The sequence below is a fragment of the Capricornis sumatraensis genome, chromosome 19 (genome assembly GCF_032405125.1).
Source record: "Capricornis sumatraensis isolate serow.1 chromosome 19, serow.2, whole genome shotgun sequence".
Taxonomy (NCBI): domain Eukaryota; kingdom Metazoa; phylum Chordata; class Mammalia; order Artiodactyla; family Bovidae; genus Capricornis; species Capricornis sumatraensis.
This window is the reverse complement of record NC_091087.1, coordinates 57205828-57227491: the sequence shown is the minus strand read 5'-3', so window position 1 is coordinate 57227491 and position 21664 is coordinate 57205828. Positions and strand designations below refer to the sequence as shown.

Sequence of the window (21664 nt, the reverse complement as noted above, 5' to 3'; positions counted from 1 at the left end):
TGACTGTAAAACAGTGTGATCAGTGTGAGAGGTTCAAGGAGTAAAAGCAAAGGATCATGCAACTTCGACTGAAAAGGGCTGGCAGAAGCCTTCTGAATGCAGTGTCACTGGAGCTGAGTTCCAGAGGTTAAATAGGCATTCACTCGGCCACAAAGAAGCGCAGAGCATTCCAGTCAGAAGTCACAAGGATATCAAGGGGAAAAAACACACAGCACCTGGAGGAAGTAACTGGGATACGTGCAACTGATCATGATGCTCCAGAAAGGGTGGGATGAGGGTGGACAATCTGTGATTTAAATATTCAGAAAGCACAAAGGTATTTTCATAGCAAAACCTGTTAAAAGTTAAGTTAAATAAACATCTTCTTAGCTGTGTAAGGATGAACAAGGAGAGATAGGGAGAGATTCTCCTTGTCCCAAGAGGGACTATCAGAATGTTTATCAAAAAGGAGCCTAAGGAGCACTGAACTAGGATATGATCACACAGCGAGATCTGCAGAGATGAAGCTGGCAAGGTAGGTGGAAGAAAGAAGGTTACAGCCTTCTGTGTTGCCCTGCTTCGTGGAAAATCAAAAAAAGAGAAAACACGAACCAGTAAAGATTTTAGATGAAACATGAGGATTAGTTGTTTGAAAATATTGAAATTAAAATTACTAGGGGATGTCTAAGTGAAGATATTTAATAGGCAGTTAGAAGGTTAAGAGAGCAAAATTAGGGATTCAAACTGTAAGTCTGGGAGTCAGCCTAACATTACAGGTTGTAAAAACCTTGGCTGTGAATAACATCATGTAAAAGTACAGTCCCTTGACAACCTGGGGGTTAGGGATGCAACCCTCCTGGCAGTCAGAAATCTGAGTGTAACCCTCCATATCTGTGCCTGCTTCAGATGCAACCAACCACTGATTGTGTACTGCTCTAGTATTTACTATTGAAAAAAATAATGTTTAAGTAGACCCACAAGGGTCAACTGTATTTAGAGTAAGTGAAAAACAAGAAAAGGAGAAAGCAAAGAAGGGAAAAGGGGAGAAGAGGGATGAAAAAAGAGAAAAAGGATAGTATTGTGGGAAAGAGTAATACCTACAGGGTACTGGCTGAAAAAAAGAGAAGCTCCAGGAAAAAGGAGAAAAACAGCGCAGAGGAAAAGTGGTCTTCTGTAAGAAGCAGGAGACCTCTTTCCCTCTAAAAAGAGGGAAAATGAGTAGGGCAAGGTGGGTACGCAGACACTGATCTCCTATAGTCTGTTTTCTGTAAGACAGGACCAAGGGCCATGTGATAGGGAAAGGAACAAAAGGCCAGAGAAAAGAGAAGAGGCAAATCAGAGGTCTGGGTTAGTCATAGTGGAAAAGGGACAGGGGCCGTGCTAGTAACAGATGAAAGGCTTTATTTACTCTGAGGGCTTTTCTAACGTTGAAGGCAAGATACTTAGAATGACTCCAGTTTGAGGAGAACTGGAACTTTATGGGAACTTCACGTGGAACTCAGCATTCCAGAAAGGAAGAGGGAATGATAATGATTAGGTTGAAGGACAAGGGGAAGATAAATTTGAAAGGGCTGTGGAGAGCACTTCATATGGTGTTGCATAAGGCCAAGGCTGGACAAAGAAGGAAGAAATTCTGAAAGAGGGTGATGGTAAGGAGAAAAGGGGACAGCAAGAGGAGGAAACTATGAAGAAGCTAAAGAGAGAGAAGAGAGAGAAAAATTAGTTTAAGTGAGAAAGTGAAAAGCTGGAAAGGTGAGAATCTTATTAGTTCTTGAAATTTAAGATTACAGAAAGAGAAACTTAGGATGGTGATATCTGTAGTATGGCCATGATAGTTAAGTTCCTAGAATGTGATGAAGCCAGTTGAAACAGCTCAAGGATATTGGCAAGCCATCATGCAGGTCATCCCAAGATGACAATAGGAACTGGGATAGACAGAAAGACTGTCAGCAGGATGCCAAGTTAGGCTTTCGAACTTTCTCACCCCTACAATTAAAGACAAAAAATGTTAAAAATTTCAAAATGTATGAAAAGATGTGCCATGGAGATATGACTAATGACAGATGAACCTAATTTGGTTTTATCTTCAGTATTCATTTAAGAAACCATGCATATTCCTTTAAACCAAATATGAAAATCACTGTAAAATTTTTATAAAATGCATAACAGACTAAAATTTTTAAATGCAATTAGTAGTATGTGGTGAAACAAATGAAAATTCTTTTGTGAAATCTTTTATTATTTATCTTATTGTGGAAATACTATTCTGGATTTGAGTCACGATTTTTCTATTTACCAATTTTTAAATATATCCATAGCCTATATCCAAAGCAAAGAGTTGACATAATTTTAATCTCTGAAGCAGAGCAAACTTCAAGATAGAGAAACTAAAGAATGATCTAAAAACAGTTAAAACGTTCAATTCTATGTTATGTGTATTGTACCAAAATAAGAAAAATATAAAGTAATAGAGATAAAACGGATTCCTCCTTAATATTAGTTATAGGGTATCAGTAGCTCAAACTGAGTTAGAATAACATAAATGCAATTTTTTTTAATTAAAGAAGCAGTCTTTCACAAGTTTAAGGATATATAATAAAAAACGGTTCAGTTAAGTTCAGTCACTCAGTTGTGTCTGATTCTTTGTGACCTCATAGACTGCAGCACGCCAGGCCTCGCTGTCCATCACCAACTCCCAGAGTTTACTCAAACTCATGTCCATAGAGTCAGTGATACCATCCAACCATCTCATCCTCTGGTGTCCCCTTCTCCTCCTGCCTTCAATCTTTCCCAGCATCAGGGTCTTTTCAAATGAGTCAGTTCTTTGCATCAGGTGGCCAAATAATTGGAGTTTCAGCTTCAACATAAGTCCTTGCAATGAATATTCAGGATTGATTAAGATGGACTGGTTGGATGTTACTACAGTCCAAGGGACTCTCAAGGGTCTTCTCCAACAGCACAATTCAAAACCATCAATTCTTCGGTGCTCAGCTTTGTTTAAGTCCAACTCTCACATCCATACGTGACTACTGGAAAAACCATAGCTTTCACTGCTGCTGCTGCTGCTGCTAAGTTGCTTCAGTCGTGTCCGACTCTGCAAACCCAGGACGTCAGCCCATCAGGCTCCCCCATCCCTGAGATTCTCCAGGCAAGAACACTGGAGTGGGTTGCCATTTCCTTCTCCAATGCATGAAAGTGAAAAGTGAAAGTGAAGTCGCTCAGTCGTGTCTGACTCTTAGCGACCCCATGGACTGCAGCCTACGAGGCTCCTCCATCCATGGGATTTTCCAGGCAGGAGCACTGGAGTGGGGTGCCATTCACTAGACGTATGTTTTTTGTCAAAGTAATGTGTCTGCTTTTTAATAAGCTGTCTAGGTTGCTCATAACTTTTCTTCCAAGGAGGAAGCATCTTTTAATTACATGGCTGCAGTCACCATCTGTAGTGTTTTTGGAGCCCCCCAAAATAAGGTCTGTAACTGTTTCCATTGCTTCCCCATCTATTTCCCATGAAGTGATGGGACCAGATGCCATGATCTGAGTTTTCTGAATGCTGAGTTTTAAGCCAACTTTTCAATCTCCTCTTTCACTTTCATCAAAAGGGTCTTTAGTTGTTCTTCACTTTCTGCGTAAGAGTGGTGTCATCTGCATATCTGAGGTTATTGATATTTCTCGTGGCAATCTTGATTCCAGCTTGTGCTTCATCCAGCCCAATGTTTCTCATGATGTACTCTGCATATAAGTTAAGTAAGTAGAGGGACAGTATACAGCCTTGACATACTCATTTCCCGATTTGGAACCAGTCTATTGTTCCATGGTCAGTTCTAACTGTTGCTTCCTGACCTGCATACAGATTTCTGCGTCTGTGAAAGTGCTGCACTCAATATGCCAGCACATTTAGAAAACTCAGCAGTAGCCACAGGACTGGAAAAGGTCAGTTTTCATTCCAATCTCAAAGGAAGGCAATGCCAAAGAATGCTCAAACTACCACAAAATTGCACTGATCTCACACGCTAGTAAAGCAATACTCAAAATTCTCCAAGCCAGGGTTCACCAGTACATGATCCATGAACTTCCAGATGATCAAGCTGGATTTAGAAAAGGCAGAGAAACCAGAGATCAAATTGCCAGTATCTGCTGGATCATTGAAAAAGCAAGAGAGTTCCAAAAAATATCTACTTCTGCTTTATTAACTATGCCAAAGCTTTTGACTGTGTGGATCACAACAAACTGTGGAAAATTCTTAGAGATGAGAATACCAGACTGACCACCTGACCTGCCTCCTGAGAAAGACGGTGATGGCATTTAATAATTTCATGATTTTCAGGCTGTTGATCTACACAATTCTTCAATCCCCAATAACACATTTCTCCACTGTACATCATAGCCAGCAAATGAATGCCACTATATATTCCTTCACTCAGTTAATTAGCTGTGTCTAGGTCTTGGAAGGAGAAGGCAATGGCAACCCACTCCAGTACTCTTGCCTGGAAAATCCCATGGACAGAGGAGCCTGGTAGGCTGCAGTCCATGGGATCGCCAAGAGTCAGACACGACTGAGCGACTTCACTTTCACTTTTCACTTTCATGCATTGGAGAAGGAAATGGCAACCCACTCCAGTGTTCTTGCCTGGAGAATCCCAGGGATGGCGGAGCCTGGTGGGCTGCCGTCTGTGGGGTCACACACAGTCGGACAGGACTGAAGTGACTTAGCAGTAGCAGCAGCAGGTTTTGGAAAGAAACACCTTTATTTAACTGGATGGGACACCGAAAATTCAACATCTGTAGCAAGTAACTGATTCTATCAACAAGGTACTTTTTAAGCAAGTTGGATTTTCTTCTGAGCCATTCTGTCTTTTTGGTCAGAGAATGACAATACATGTAGGGTAGAGCTCCTCATCTCCAAGGGATACATTCCAGGAGTTAATCCCCAGGGAAATCACAATGTTTTGGATGCACATTATTTTCTTTAAAATTTCTGGTTCTGAAAGAAAATTGATCAATACTTTTTGTGCAGTATCTTCAGGAAAATCTTCATCTACTAGCTTGTTCTCCACAAAATATGTCCAAATAGCCTGTTTGTAAAGTTGTTGATTTAATGGATTTGAATATTCTTTGTCTTCTTCACACAAAAGTTTCAGTTTTTCTAGAAGTGCAGAAGCCAGAATTAAAATGGGATTATCTTCGCCAGCAGAGTCGCTAAGTTATTGTATGTGGGCCTGAGCCCGGTCTCCAAGCTCCTCCACTCACCTTACCACACTGGAACCTGCAGCGGCCTTGACCACAACAGGCAGACACGCCCCTATTTTGTTCTTCTTGATGTGATGGTAAATGGGATTGTTTCTTCAACTTCTCTTCCCAGGTGACTTAGTTGGTAAAGAGTGTGCCTGCAATGCTGGAGACCTGGTTCAGTCCCTGGGTCAGGAAGATCCCCTGGAGGAGGAAATGGCAACCCACTCCAGTGTTCTTGCCTGGAGAATTCCATGTACAGAGGAGCCTGGCGGGCTACAATCCATGGGGTCACAAAGAGTCAGACATGACTGAGTGACTACCTGTTGTTAGTGTATTTTTTCACCTTTTCTTGGCCCATATTATTTTAATTTTTTAAAAATTTTATTGAAGTATAGTTGTTTTACAATGTTGTTACTCTCAGGTGTACAGCCAAATGAATCAGTTATACATGTATCCACTATTTTTTTTTTAGATTCTTTACCCATATAGGCCATTACAGAGTACTGAGTAGACTTCCCTGTGTTACACAGTAGGTCCTTATTAGTTATCTATTTTGTATGTAGTAGTCTGTATGTGTCAGTTCCAACCTCCCAGTTTATCCCTTCTACCTCTTGTATGCTGGTAATTATATATGTGTTTTCCATATCTGTAACTCTATTTCTGTTTTAGATAAGCCCATTTTTACCATTTTTAAAGTGATACCATATATTTGTCTTTCTGTCTGACATAGTTCACTCAGTATGACCATCTCTAGGTTCATTCATGTTGCTGCAAATAGCATTCTTTCTTTCTTTTTACAACGGAGTAATATTCTATTGTATACACGTACCACACCTTCTTTTTCCATTTTTCTATTGATGGACGTTTAGGTCGCTTCCATGTCCTGCCTAATGTAAACAGTGCTGCAGTGAACATTGGAGTGCATGTGTCTTTTTGAATTAGAGTTCCCTCTGGATATATGTTGGAGAAGGAAATGGCAACCCACTCCAGTACTATTGCCTGGAAAATCCCATGGACAGAGGAGCTTGGTAGGCTACAGTCCATGGGGTTGCAAAGAGTTGGACACGACTGAGCAACTTCACTAGTGACTGGATATATGTGCAGGCGTAGGATTGCTGGATCATATGGTAGTTCTGTATTTTGTGTTTTAAGGAATCTCCAAACTCTTCTTTATAGCGGCTCTACCAATTTATTTCCCACCAGCAGTATGGGAGGGCTCTCTTTTCTTCACATCTTCTCCAGCATTTATCATTTGTAGAATTTTTTGATGATGGCCTTTCTGATGGATGTGAGGAGATGCTTTGTTGTTTTGATTTGCATTCGTCTAATAGTTAATGATGTTGAGCATCTTTTCATGTACTTTTTGGCCATCTGTAGGGCATCTTTGGAGAAATATCTCTTTGGACCTTTTGCTCATTTTTTGATATTTTTCTATAGTGGGCTGCATAAGCTGTATATTTTTATATTAATTCCTCATCAGTTGCTTCATTTGAAAATATTTTCTCCTATTCTGAGGGCTGTTGTTAGGTCCTAGTTGTTTATTTTTGTATTTTCATCACATCAGGGGATGGATTTAAAAAGATCTCGCTGCAGTTTATGTTAAAGTGTATTCTATGCTTTCCTCTAAAAGTTTTAGTGTCTGGCCTTGCATTTAGGTTCAATCCATTTTGAGTTTAGTTTCATGTATAGTGTTAAGGAGTATTCTAATTTCATTTTTTACATGTAGCTCTCCAGTTCCCAAGTAACACTTACTGAAGAGATGGACTTTTCTCCATTGTATATTTTTACCTCCTTTGTCACACATTAGGTGACCTTAGGTGCATGAGTTTATCTCTGGACTTTCTATCTTGTTCCATCGATCCATAATTCTGTTTTTGTGTGAGCACCATACTCTCGTGATGAATGTAGCTTTGTAATATAGTCTGAAGTCAAGAAGACTGATTCCTCCAGCTCCGATTTTTTTCCCAAGATTGCTTTAGCTTTTCAGGGTCTTTTGTGTTTCCACAAAAATTGTAAAGTTTTTAACTTTACATTTGAAATGTACTTACTTTACATTTACACTTAAAGTAAATTGTAAATGTACTTACTTTAAATTGTAAGTTTTTAAAGTTTTCTACTTCTGTGAAAAATGCATTTAGTAATTTCACAGGGATTGCATTCATTCTGTAGATAGCTTTGAGTAGTATTTTAACAATATTTATTCTTCCAATACAAGAACATGGTATGTCTTTCCATTTGTTTGTGTAACTTTTTATTTCTTTTATCAGTATGTTATAGTTTTCTGGCTATGGGTCTTTTGCTTCCTTAGGTAGGTTTCAGTTCAGTTCAGTTACTCAGTTGTGTCCGACTCTTGCAACCCCATGAATCACAGCACGCCAGGCCTCCCTGTCTATCACCAACTCCCGGAATTCCCTCAGACTCATGTCCATCGAGTCTGTGATGCCATCCAGCCATCTCATCCTCGGTCGTCCCCTTCTCCTCCTGCCCCCAACCCCTCCCAGCATCAGAGTCTTTTCCAATGAGTCAACTCTTCGAATGAGGTGGCCAAAGTACTGGAGTTTCAGCTTTAGCATCATTCCTTCCAAAGAACACCCAGGGTTGATCTCCTTTGGAATGGATTTGTTGGATCTCCTTGCAGTCCAAGGGACTCTCAAGAGTCTTCTCCAACACCACAGTTCAAAAGTATCAATTCTTTGGCGCTCAGCCTTCTTCACAGTCCATCTCTCAGATCCATACATGACTACTGGAAAAACCATAGCCTTGACTAGACGGACCTTAGTCAGCAAAGTAATGTCTCTGCTTTTGAATATGCTATCTAGGTTGGTCATAACTTTCCTTCCAAGAAGTAAGCATCTTTTAATTTCATGGCTGTAGTCACCATCTGCAGTGATTTTGGAGCCCAAAAAAATAAAGTCTGACACTGTTTCCACTGTTTCCCCAGTAATTTGTTCTTTTTGATGTGATGGTAAATGGGATTGTTTCCTTAATTTCTCTTCATGATCTTTCATTCATGTAGAAGAGATTCCTCTGTGTTAATGTTGTTATGCAACTCTACCTAATTAATTGATGAACTCTAGTAGTTTTCTGATAGCATCCGTAGGGTTTGTTATGTAAAGTATCATGTTATCTGCAGACAATGACAGTTTTACTTCTTCTTGTCCAATTTGGAGTTATGTTCTTTTTCTTCTATGATTGTTATCACCAGGGAATGGACATTTTGTTGTACCCCTTAAAAGAAATGTTTTCAGTTTTTCCCCATTGAGTATGATGTTAGTTGTAGGTTTGTCTTGTATGAGTTTTACTATGTTGAGGTAAAGGGCTTGCCTGATAACTCAGTTGGTAAAGAATCCACCTGCAATGCAGGAGACCCCGGTTTGATTCCTGGGTCAGGAAGATCTGCTAGAAAAAGGATAGGCCACCCACTCCAGTATTCTTGAGCTTCCCTTGTGGCTCTGGTAAAGAATCTACCTGCAATGTGGGTCACCTGGGTTCTATCCCTGGGTTGGGAAGATCGCCTGGAGATGGGAACTGCTACCCACTCCAGTATTTTGTCCTGGAGAATTTGATGGATTGTATAGTCCATGGAGTCACAAACAGTAGGACACGACTGAGTGACTTTCACTTTCACTTTCCGGTTGAGGTGTGTTATCTTTCTGGAGAGTTTTTATCATAAATGGGTACTGGATTTTGTCAAAAGTTTTTTTCTGCATCTATGGAGATGATCATATAGTTTTTATTCTTCAATTTGTTGTATCACACTGATTGATTTGCAGATATTGAAAAATATCAGAGATATTGGGATAAGTTTCACTTGGTCATGGTATTTGATCCCTTAAGTGTATTGTTAAATTTGATTTGCTATTATTTTGTTGAGTATTTTTGTGTCTGTGTTCATAAGTGATATTATTGACCTGATATTTTCTTTTTCTGTGGTATCTTTGTCTGGTTTTGCTATTAAGGTGATAGTGGCCTCATAGAATGAGTTTGGGAGTGTTCCTTCCTCTGCAATTTTTGGAATAGTTTCAGAAGGATAGGTACTAACACTTCTCTAAATATTTGATAGAATTTGCCTGTGAAGCCATCTGGTCCTGGATGTTGGCAATGTTATACCTGGTTCCTCTGCCTTTTCTAAATCCAGCTTGAACATCTGGAAGTTCTTGGTTCACATACTCCTGAAGCCTAGCTTGAAGGAGTTTGAGAATTACCTCACTAGCATGTGAAACAAGCAAAACTGTGAGGTCATTGAACATTATTTGGCATTGCCCTTTAGGATTAGAATGAAAACTGACCTTTTCCAGTCCTGTGGCCACCACTGAGTTTTCCAGATATGCTAGCATATTGAATGTGACACTTTAACAGCATCATCCTTTAGGACTTGAAATAGCTCACCTGGAATTCCATCACCTCCACTAGCTTTGTTTGTAGTAATGGTTCCTAAGGGACTCTGATGCTAGGAGGGATTGGGGGCAGGAGGAGAAGGCGACAACAGAGAATGAGACGGCTGGATGACATCACCGACTCAATGGACATGGGTTTGGGTGAACTCCGGGAGTTGGTGATGGACAGGGAGGCCTGGTGTGCTGCAATTCATGGGGTCACAAAGAGTCGGACACGACTGAGCAACTGAACTGAACTGAACTGAAGGTCCACTTGACTTCACACGCCAGGAATACTGGCTCTAGGTGAGTGATCACACCATTGTGGTTACCTGGGTCATGAAGACCTTTTTTGTATGGTTCATCTGTGTATTCCTGCCACCTCTTCTTAATATCTTCTACTTCTGTTAGGTCCATACCATTTCTGTCCTTTATTGTGCATATCTTTGCATGAAATGTTCCCCTGGTATCTCTAATTTTCCTGAAGAGATCTCTAGTCTTTTGCATTCTATTGTTTCTTCTATTTCTTTGCATTGTTCACTTAAGGCTTTCTTATCTGTCCTAACTATTCTTTGGAACTCTGCATTCAGATGGGTATATCTTTCCTTCTCTCCTTTGCCTTTCACTTCTCTTTTCTCAACTATTTGTAAGGCCTCCTCAGACAACCACTTTTCCTCGTTGAATTTCTTTTTCTTGGGGAAGGATTTGGTCACTGCCTTACAAACCTCCATCCACAGTTCTTCAGGCTGTCTGTCTACCAGATCTAATCCCTTAAATCTATTTGTCACTTCCACTGTATGGTCATAAGGGATTTGACTAGGTCATACCTGAATGGCCTAGTGGTTTTTCCTACTTCCAGTTTGTGGCTAAAGGATTTGATATATTAAGACTTGTCTTTGGATATAGGATATTTTTTTGACAGGCTTAACATTTTTTGCCAATGGTTTTTAAGCACTTAGTTGTGGTTTTGTGTCTTCATAAGAAGAGGTGATCTCATGTCTTTCTACTCCACCATCTTCTTTCCGTCCCTCTAATCTTCTATCAGGGAAACACGTTTCACCCTTCCTGGCACAGAAATATCTCAATCCCCCAAGTCTACCTGTTTAAGTCCTTGGGAAACACCTTAGGGATCAGCAGGCAGGCTGTTTGAAGTCACCAATAGGTGTATTCCCTGCTCTGGTTTGTCATCTGTTGAATCTCACCTTGTTCTAAGAAAATACGGGCTCCCATTTTATTTAGTAAGTCTCTTCCTTTTGAAGTGGGGGACAGTCATTCTGACATATACAAAAATGAAAGAGCAAAAATATTAGGTAAAAGGAAATATTAATCACCTTAGCTTTGTCTGTCCATTAACTCTCATCACAATACAGCCATAGCTGGAGACGTAGCCAGCCAAGTCAGAACAGAGCAGGCAGTTCCAGTGTTCATAAGGAATTCCATTCTCCTACCTTCCTCACATCAAGAGTGACCCGAGGCTCTGCTGGGGAGATAAGGATGGATTGAGTAGGGTTAGGCAGGGCACTTCAGGCCCATCCATCCATGTGTAGGAATCTGAAAAATTTGGGAGGAACTGGAGCCAGTTAGTGTTGTCCTTCTGGCATCTCACAGGAGGGCACTTGGGACATTCTCTCTTCCTAGTGCCCCTCCTTTTGAGAGAAGGTGCACTGATTTTGGCCCAGGAGGCTTCTCCTCTGTATTTTTGGTCTTCTTGGCCTCTAGGGTCCCCTCAAGGTGATGGGTGAATCAGAGAAACCAAAAGCTTTGTTTTCTTTACAAATGTCCTATCCTGTTCTTATCGGCTTCCTCTCTCAAATCTCAGTTATTATAGACCTTGGGGATCTCTTCTGCCAAGGTTGACATGAGGTTTGGGGCCCAAACTCAAGCTTTTTAAATTTTCTCCTGATGTCAGGAGCAGACTGGGTGATAAAATGCATAGCCAATGTCAGCCTCTCTTCTGCAGAATGAGGATCTGTCTCAGTGTACTTCCTGAATGCCCTTATCACCTGGCTCATGAAGACTGCCTGGTTTTCATCTCTTTCCTGTGTAACTTAGCAGACTTTATCATATTTTACAGGGTCCACCATACAAGTTTAACTCTCTCTGATACGCAAGTAATATAATGCTCATACTAGCCTTGCACACGTGGTCTTCATATTCCTGTTGTGGGTCATGATCTGGGGCTGCGCCACCCCTGTTTGATAAATCTGGTAGTGCAGATTTGTTGCCATTAGGCTATCTGCATGTTCTCTGGCCTTCCTTGTATCCATTCTTATCACATGAGGTGTAACCGCGGGCAAGAATAATTGTGATGTCCTGTCAGGTCAGGAAGAACCTTAATCCAAAGCTGATAATCCCATCCCTGAACTTGCTGGGGTTCTCCCAAGAACCTGCCAAACCTATCCTTATAGATTCCTTGTTCTCCCATTGAGAAAGGGACATGTACTCTAGTACATGTACTCTAGTACTTGTCCCATTTCTGTCAGCTGTTTATGGAACAGATAAAGGCTCTGTAAAGCAAAAGTGAGAACTAATTTTAAACCTGATTGGGGACAGCACTGGGAGCTCTGATTTGGGAATTTCTGACTTGAAAGGGTAAGGAAGGGGTGGGTCTAGCGGCTGAAAGCCATGTTAAAGGGGAGTAAACAGGTTTCTGAGGAGGAGACTTGCTGAGCTGATGGCTAGTTAGCCACTGAAAGCAGAGATCTTTGACAAGTTCTGCCTCCCAGTCTTATGAAAAATTGGAAAGAGAGGCTACACAAACACACAGTAGGAGTTTCTTAGATTGGGGGTCTTGTTATTGTTGTTTCGTAGCTAAAAGTCATGTCTGACTCTTTTGTGACCCCCTGGACTGTAACCTGCTGGGCTCCTCTGTCCAAGGGATTTCTCAGGCAAGAATACTAGAGTGGGTTGCTTATGCATTTCCCATATTTACATATAAATCAGAGGGCTGACAACTAGAGATGCTGGGGGGGATGGAGGGAGCCCTCGAGACTAGAGTAACAAGACCAAAGAGGGAGATGGCAAAGGAGATCATAGAATTCCCGTCCTCAGAGTTGCTGACACAAAACAGAACGATGTTAGGGGTCATGGAGAGGGTGACCCAGTATGGAGTGTCCAAGATGCAAGGGACAGGCATGTAGCTTTGAAGACCAAAGAAGAGTAAGAGGGAGAGTCAGAGAGAGAGATTACCAGTTAAACTGCCCCTCTGTGGGTACCTATGCAGGCACTTCCAATTTCCTGAAAGGCCAGGAACCAACCATTTCACACAGAAAAGTCCAACTGCTTCAGCCTGTTTCTGATACAGCTTCTCTTGGTGATGGAGGAGGAGGGTGGGGATGAGAATTTTGTGATGATTGGACTTTAGCCACTACTTGATATGAGCGTTGAACCTCTGTCACTCTTAAATCTCCTGTCAGGGAGAGGCCGCTGGGCAAGATCTGTACAGTATGAGGTGAGCCTGTCTCACCTCTGCTCGTCACCTGTCATTGTGAGCTGTTGTCAATCAAGGAAGCCTAGCATCGTAAGCTGAGAGGAGTTAGGCTGTAGCTGCCCCACATCCACTTTCTCGGAAGGAGAGGACAGGAAAAGAAGTAGAGATGATGAGAGGGGAAAGGACCAAGGGGAAGGGACAAGTGGTGCCTGAATGAGAGTTCTGGGGCCTGACGGCAGGCTCACCAAATGCAGTGAAATTGAGGCAAAAGGTTTAGGTGGCCACTTGTCAGCTGTGAAGAAGCTGCATTTGGCAGTCCTCAAATGCCTAGGTCCTCCCAACGAAGGGCAATATAAACAGAAGCTCCATGGGCATCCCTTAGTGGTCACAAAACATGTTACTGACCTAGGTCCTTGAACTTTTTAATTCAATAGACATTGGTAAGAGGCCAGCAAGGACTTCAGGCAGGGCATTTTTAGATCCGTGCTGCAGCATGGGAAAATAAAAACAAGAAGCTTTGTTCTTGGGAGGCTAGCTAAGTTCCTTAAAGAGAGGAATGCCAGGAGTGGATCAGTGGATTGGGCGGGAGGTATATCTTGGGTGGTCTGTCCACCGTTTTGGTGGTCCTGTGTTCAGGGATCATGCACAGAAGCCTGCTTTTGCTCCACACATCAAAAAATGATGGTTGGCATGTGGCCTTTTTGTTCAGAATTGCCCCAGCTGCGCTTGTGTGCAATTATTTTTAGTCCTTCATAGTTCATTTGTATTCTGTTGCGTGAGGAGAGGTTTATCCAGTTTGACCCTCTTGGAGAGAGTCCAGGTCCCAGACCATCTCACAGTCTTGATAATTTTGTATAGTTTCCTATATTTCTTATAGATAAAATACTTTAGCGTCATCTTGTACATTTTCTATTCCAGATTTGACTTAGACAATTCTCGAAGAAATAGTGACCCTTATTTTTTTTTCTTTTTCTTCATGTTTAAAGATCACAATCTGGGTTCAAGTGCTTACAGTATTTTATTTTTAAGAGATGTAATGAGTTTGTAAAAGCTTTACATCTGTTAATACACACTAGTAAACAATTACAATATGAAAATTGAAGCTAACATCCCCCAGAGTGGACTCAGTCTTGATTTTCCATCATGATAAGAAATTGAGACCCTTGAAAACTGACCCTTGATATTCTATAGAAAATTCTGACTTCATTTTCTAACCCCTTCCAACTTCACTAATTTGACTAAAAAGAGTGAAATATGGGAGGAAAATAAAGATATATTGAACACATACACAAAGTATGCAACATCACTAAAATATCCTACCTTTTTCAAACTCAGATATTTTTCTAATTTCAGAAAATCTCTGCCAGTAGGAAATAAATGAATTTAACATCCATTGACTCAAGAAAAAAATTATTTTCAGACTAGAAGAGATCATCTTACTGATCTCTTCTGAATTTTATAGATAAGGAAACTTGCAAAAATGGATTAATTGATTTTTCTCAGTGAAAGTGATAGAGCTCACAGTTAAAGAGAGTGTCATATTACTTGCTCCTTTAGTTTCCACATACCACACAGACTCATATTATTTAACTTATGTTCAAGTGTAGTTGACTTACAATATCATGTTAGCTACACTTAGAAAGCAAAGTGATTCAGCTATACATATATATATTTGTATATATATATACACACACATACATATAATACTCATATATACACACTTTCTCAGAATCTTTTCTAAGCTATTACAATATATTGAGTATAGTTCAATGTACCATGCAGTAAATTCCTTTTGTTTACATGTTTTATATATATATATAGTGGTCTGTATTTCCTAATCCCATACTCCTAATTTATCCCAGCATTCCTTTCCTCTTTAGAAACCATGTCTGTTTTCTATCTCTGAGTCTGTTTTGTTTTGGATAGAGACTCATTGTATTGCTTTTTAGATTCCACATATAACTGATATCATATAATATTTGCATGGTAATCTCTGCGTCCATCCATGTTGTTGCAAATGGCAGTGCTTCGTACTCTTTTACGGCTGACTAAAACTCCATTGTCCACATATACCACTTCTTTATGCATTCATCTGTCAACGGACACTTGCATTGCTTCCATGTCTTGGCTATTGTAAATAGTGCTGCAGTGAACACTGGGGTGTATGTATCTTTTCAAGTTAGAATTTTCATCTTTTCCAGATATATCCCAGGAGTGGGGATCCTGTATCATATATTAGCTTTATTTTTAGTTTTTTTAAGGAACCTCCATACTGTTCTCCATAGTGGCTATACCAGTTTACATTCCCACCCACAGTTTAGGAGGGTTCCCTTTTCTACACACCATCCCCAGCATTTATTATTTGTAGACTTTTGATGATAGCCATTATAACCAGTTTCAGGTGATACCTCATCATAGTTTTAAATTTGCACATCTCTAATTAGTAGCAATGTTGAGCATCTTTTCATGTGTCTCTTGGCCATTTGTACATCTTCTTTGAAAAAGTCTGGCCAGGTCCTTGGCCCTTTTTTTTCTTTTTTGATTGGGTTGTTTGTTTGCTTGTTTAATATTGAGTTATATGAGCTGTTTGTATGCTTTGGAAATTAACCCCTTGTAGTCATATTGTTTGCAAATATTTTCTCCCAGTTTGCAGATATTTTCTCCCAGTTTGCAGATTGTCTTTTTGTTTATGGTTTCCTTTACTGTGCAAAAGTTTATGTTTGATTAGATCCCATTTGTTTACTTTTGCTTTTATTTATTTTGCCTTGGGAAACTGATCAAATAAAAAATTACTACAATTTTGTCCAAGAATGTTTTGCCTCTGTTCTCTTCTAGGAGTTTGTGCCTTTTATTTAGTCCTTTAAAATATTTTTAATTTATTTTTGTATATGGTATGATAATAATGTGAAAGTGAAGGTCGCTCAGTCGGGTCTGACTCTTGGCAACCCCATAGACTATACAGTCCATGGAATTCTCTAGGCCAAAATACAGGAGTGGGTAGCTTATCCCTTCTTCAGGGGATCTTCCCGACTCAGGAATTGAACCTGGGTCTCCTGCATTGCAGGCAGATTCTTTACCAACTGAGCTATCAGAATCCTGGTATATGGTGTGAGGGGTATTCTAATTTTATTGATTTTCATGAGCCAGTCCAGTTTTCCCTACACCACTTGCTGAAAGACTGTCTTTTCTCCATTGTTTATTCTTGTGTTCTTTGCAAAGATTAACTGATCATAAAAGTGGGGTTTATTTCTGGTCTCTATTCTGTTCCATGTGTATGTCTATTTTTGTGCCAATAAAACACTATTTTGATTAATGTAGCTTTGTCCTATTGTCTGAAGTGGGAGGGGGTGGTTATGTCTCCAGCTTTTTCTGAAGGAAACTGGAGGGTTATGTCTACAGTTCTTTTTTCTTAGGATTACTTTGATAATTCTGGTCTTTTGTGGTTCTTTTTAAATTTTATGATTCTTTGTTCAAATTCTGTGGAAAATGTTTTAGGTAATTTGATAGGGATCACATTAAATCTGTAGACGACGTTGGGTAAGGTGAGGTGAAGTTGCTCAGTCGTGTCTGACTCTTTGCGACCCCGTGAACTGTAACCTACTAGGCTTTTCCATCCATGGGATTCTCCAGGCAAGAATACTGGAGTGGATTGCCATTTCCTTCTCCAGGGGATCTTCCCGACCCAGGCATCGAACCCAGGTCTTGCGCATTGGAGGCAGATGCTTTAACCTCTGAGCCACCAGGGGTATGGCCATTTTAACAGTATTATTTCTTCTAATCCAAGAGCATGGAAATCATTCCATTTCCTTGAATCTTCTTCAATTTTCTTTACCAGTGTTTTATAGTTCTCATTTTATAGGCCTTTTACATCCTTGGTTAGGCTATTCATATGTATTTTTTTGATGCGGTTTTAAATGGGATTTTTTTTTACTTTCTGATATTTCATTGTTAGTGTAATGAAACGCAACAAATTTCTGTATATTAATCTTGCATTAATCTACCTTGCCGAATTCATTTCTCACTTCTAATAGTTTTAGTGTAGGGAATTTAGGATTTTCTCTATAGAGTATCATGTCATCTACATATAGTGACAATTTTACCTCTTTCGTTCTAATTTGATTACCTTGTATTTCTTATCTGATCGCTTGGCTAGGACTTCAATACTATGTTGAACAGACATGGTGAGAGTCAGCTTCCTTGTCTTGTTCCGGAATTTAGTGGAAAGGCTTTCAACTTTCCACCACTGAGTATTATATTGACTGTGGGTTTATCATAAATGGCTTTTATTATGTTGAGATGTGTTCACTCTATACCTAATTTGATGAGGGTTTTTTAATCATAGTCTTGCATTTTCCTTATCTATTGAGATCATTATATGGGGTTTCTTTCTCTGCTTGATGTGGTGCATCACATTAATTTACATGTGAGGAACCATCCCTTCAACCTGGAGTGAATTCAACTTGACTATAGTGTATTATGATCCTTTTTGTGTGTTGTTGGTTCCAGTTTGCTAATATTTTATTGGAGACTTGCATCTATATTCATCAAAGTTTGGTTTTGAGATCAGGGTGATGGTAGCATCATAGCATGACTCAGGGAGTGTTCCCTACTCTCCAGTCTTTTGGAAGAGTTTGAGAAGGATCAGTGTTAGGTCTTCTCTGTATGTTTGGTAGAATTCCCCAGTGAAGCCATCTGGTCTTGAACTTTTGTATACAAGGAGCTGGGGTGGGGGGTGGTTGGTTTGGTTGATTTTTTACAGATCAGGTTTTACTTCTAGTGATTGATCTGTTCAAATTATCTGTTTATTGACTCAGTTTGAAAGACTGTATGTTTCTAGAAACATGTCCATTTCTTCTAGGTTCTTCAATTCACTGGCCTATAATTCTTCACAGTATTTTCTTGTGATTTTTTTTTCAAATTTCTGCAGTATTTACTATGTCTCATCATTCATTTCCTATGTATTTGGATCCCCTCTCTTTTCTTCTTTTCTCTTTTAGCCTAGCTAAGTGTTGTCAGTTTGTTTGTCCTTTCAAAAATTAGCTCTTGGTTTTATTGATCTTTTCTATTGTTCTTTTAATCTCTGTTTTATTCATTTCCTCTCTGATCTTTATTATTTTCTTCCTTCTGCTGAATCTGGTTTTTGTTCATTTTCTAATTCTTATAGGTGGTAGGATATGGTTGTTTGCGTGTTTTGGTTTTTTTTTAATTTATTGGGAAAGGCCTGTATCACTATAAATATTCCTCTTAGAATTGTTTTTTAATGCATAGATTTTTGTAGTTTTGTTTTCATTGTTTTTTTCTCTGGATATTTTATGATTTCTTCTTTTATTTCATCAATGACCATTGGTTTTTTAGTATCATGTTTTTTAGTCTCCACACAATCAGATTTTTTTTTCTTGTTTCTCTTTCTGTGGTTGGTTTTTAATTTCATACAATTGTGATCAGAAAAGATGATTGAAATCATTTCTGTTCTCTTAAATTTGTTGAGGCTTGTTTTGTATACTAGTGTGTGGTCTGTGCTAGAGAATATTCAATGAGCACTTGAAAAGCATGTGCATTCTGTTGTCTTTGGATGTAGCATCCAGTAGGTATCAAGTAAGTCAAACTGTTCTATTGTTATTTATCATCCCTATTGCCTTACTGACATGTTCACTGATGTCAGTGAGGTGACAAAGTCTCCATCATTATTGTGTTCCTGTCAGCTTCTTATTCTCTGTCTCTTAGGATTTGTTTCATATCTTTAGGTGCTTCTGAATTATGTGCCTATGTGTTAACAAGCATAGTGTCCTCTTCCTGTATTGACCTTTTTACCATTACAGAGCAGCCTTCTTTGTCTGTTTTTGGACTTTGATTTAAGTCTGTTTTGTCTGTTTGAGTATTACTACTCCCACTTTTGTGTCATTTCCATATCTTCTTCCATCATCTCACTTTCAATTTATGTGTGTCTTTCACCAGAAATGGAGTCTACTGTAGGCAACATATTATAGGTAGTTGCTTTGCTATTCAGTCTTCTACTCTCTGTCTTTTGATTGAAGCATTGTGTCCATTATATGCTTAACTTCCTTTTTTTGATGTTTTTGATTCTATTTATGCTTTTGATTTGTGGTGGTTGTTGTTCAGTCACCCAGTCATGTCAGCTCTTTTCAATACCATGGACTGCAGCACTCCAGGCTTCCCTGTCCCTCACCATCTCCTGGAGTTTGCCCAAGTTTGTGTCCATTGTATTGGTGATGTCATCCAGCCATCTAAATCTCTGATGCCGCCTTCTCCTGCCCTCAATCCTTCCCAGCATTAGGGACTTTTCTAATGAGTTGGCTTTTTACATCAGGTGACCAAAATACTGAGTCCTTCCAATGAGTATTCAGGGTTGGTTTCCTTAAAGATCGACTATTTTGATCTCCTTGCTGTCCAAGGGGCGCTCATGAGTCTTCTCCAGCACCACAATTTAAAGGCATCGATTCTTGCACTCTGTCTGCTTAATAGTCCAGCTCCCAAAACCATATGTGACCACTGGGAAGACCACAGCCTTGACTATACAGACCTTTGTTGGCAGAGTGATGTCTTTGCTTTTCAACACCATGTCTTGGTTTGCCATAGCTTTCCTGCTAAAAAGCAATCATCTGATTTCATGACTGCAGTCACCATCCACAGTGATTTTAGGGCCCCAAAAGAGAAAATCTGTTACTGCATCCACCTTTTCCCCTTCTAATTTGCCATGAAGTAATGAGGCCTGATGCCATGATATTAGTTTTTTTAATATTTAGGTTTAAGCCAGCTTTTTCACTCTCCTCCTTCACTCTCATCAAGAGGTTCTTTAGTTCCTCTTTGCTTTCTGCCTTTAGAGTCGTATCATTCACATATGTGAGGTTGTTGCTGTTTCTCCCATCTATCTTGATTCCAGCTTGTAACTCATTCAGCCTGGCATTTCTCATGATGTGCTCAGCATATAGGGTAAACAAACAGGGTGACAGCAGACAGCCCTGTCGTACTCCTTTCTCAGTCTTGAGCCAGTCAGTTGTTCCATACAAAGTTCTAACTCGGATTTGTGGTTACCCTTAGCTTTATCTACCAGCTTTAGATTGATAGTCATATAAGTCCAAATACATTCTATAAAATCTACAGTTTTTCCTTTTCTCTCCCAATTTTTTTAAATTTTGATCTCATTTTACATCTTTTTGCCTTTAATTGTACTTGTCTCTTTTACACAATTCTGTTTTATTAATCTGTGTACTGATTTAAGTGATCTTCAGTCCTCTTATATATTTTCCTTTCATATTATGTTTTTCTTTTTCATATAGATTCTTGTTTCTCTATTTATGGAAGATCTTTAGGTATTGCTTTTTAGATTGGATTAAGTATTATATTCTTTTAGTTTTTTCTTGTCTGAGAAATTCTTAGTTTCTGCTTCTATTCTAAATGATAATCTTAGTAGAGTATCCTAGATTTCAGGTTTTCCACTTTCATGACTTTGAATATATCTTTATGGAGGTTTCCTTGTAAGTGACTCTTTATTTCTCTGTCTGCCTTAAGAATCCTCTAATTATCTTTAACTTTGCCATTTTAATTACGATATGTCTTGGTGTGGGTCTTTTTCATCTTTGGGACCCTCTGTGCTTCCTGTTCCTGGATATATGTTTCCTTTAGGTTTGGGAAGTTTTCAGTCATAAGTTCTTCAAATGCATTTATGATCCCCTTTCCTTTTCCTTCTGAAATACCTATTGAGTACATTACCATGCATTATATTATTAAATATCTCATAGAATCTCATATGTTGCTTTCATTTTTTATCTATCTAATTGGATGATTTCCATTATTCTGTTTTCCAAATGATTATTCATTCTTCTGCATTATTTAGTGAACTATTCATTGCCTTTAGCTTGTTTTTTATTTTGGCAATTAAGTTGTCTAATTTTAATTGGCTCCTCCTTACAGTTTCTAGTTCCTTGTTACAATGATCTGCATTTCTTTTTTATAATCGTTCTTAATTACTTTAACATCTTTATTACCTGCTCTCTGAAATCAGGGTCTGGTAGATGGGTGTGGTCTGTTTCATTGTTCTTTCAGGGGATTTCTCTTTTCTTTTAGTTGGTGGTAGTTCCTCTGCTTTTTCATTTTATTTAAATTTCTCTTACTCTGAATTTAGGAGAAACAGTTATTTACTGTGGCCTTTAAGGGCTGTTTTTATGTGGGAGCTTCCCGACGTAGACTGTGTGGTGAGTCCAATATTTTTGGTGCCGGTGCCCTTTTGTTGTAGATGCCTCCATGTCTTTCATCAGAATGTCCTGGCCATTATCCCCTTGACAGAGGATGTGTTCGGTGTTGTGGTGATGAGAGCCTACATTGGATGTTGGTGGTGTCTTCACTTTGCTCTCTGGCTGTTCACAGCCCTGTTGATGCAGGGTCTGCTCCCTGGTTGTTGGAGTAGAAGCCCCTAGATCCAGTTCTAAGCTGTAGTGTGAGGTAGGTAGAACTGAATCAGTACTTCTGTAAAAATAGTCAATGCCTTTTCCTTCTCAGGAGCTGTCACCAGTTGGCTACCTGCCACCCATTGTGTGCACCCACAAATTCCATTGCTGCTGCTCCAGACCTTTCCCTGTTGTAGAATCGCTGGCAGTTCGCTGGGCCATCAGTCCCACTCCTGGCAAGTCTA

At 39.5% G+C, this 21664-nt stretch overlaps 1 pseudogene; it reads right to left on the bottom strand.

Moving 5' to 3' along the window:
* Positions 1-1852: 1852 nt before the first annotated feature.
* Positions 1853-21067, bottom strand: LOC138095005 (RAB7A-interacting MON1-CCZ1 complex subunit 1-like; annotated as a pseudogene).
* Positions 21068-21664: the final 597 nt, after the last annotated feature.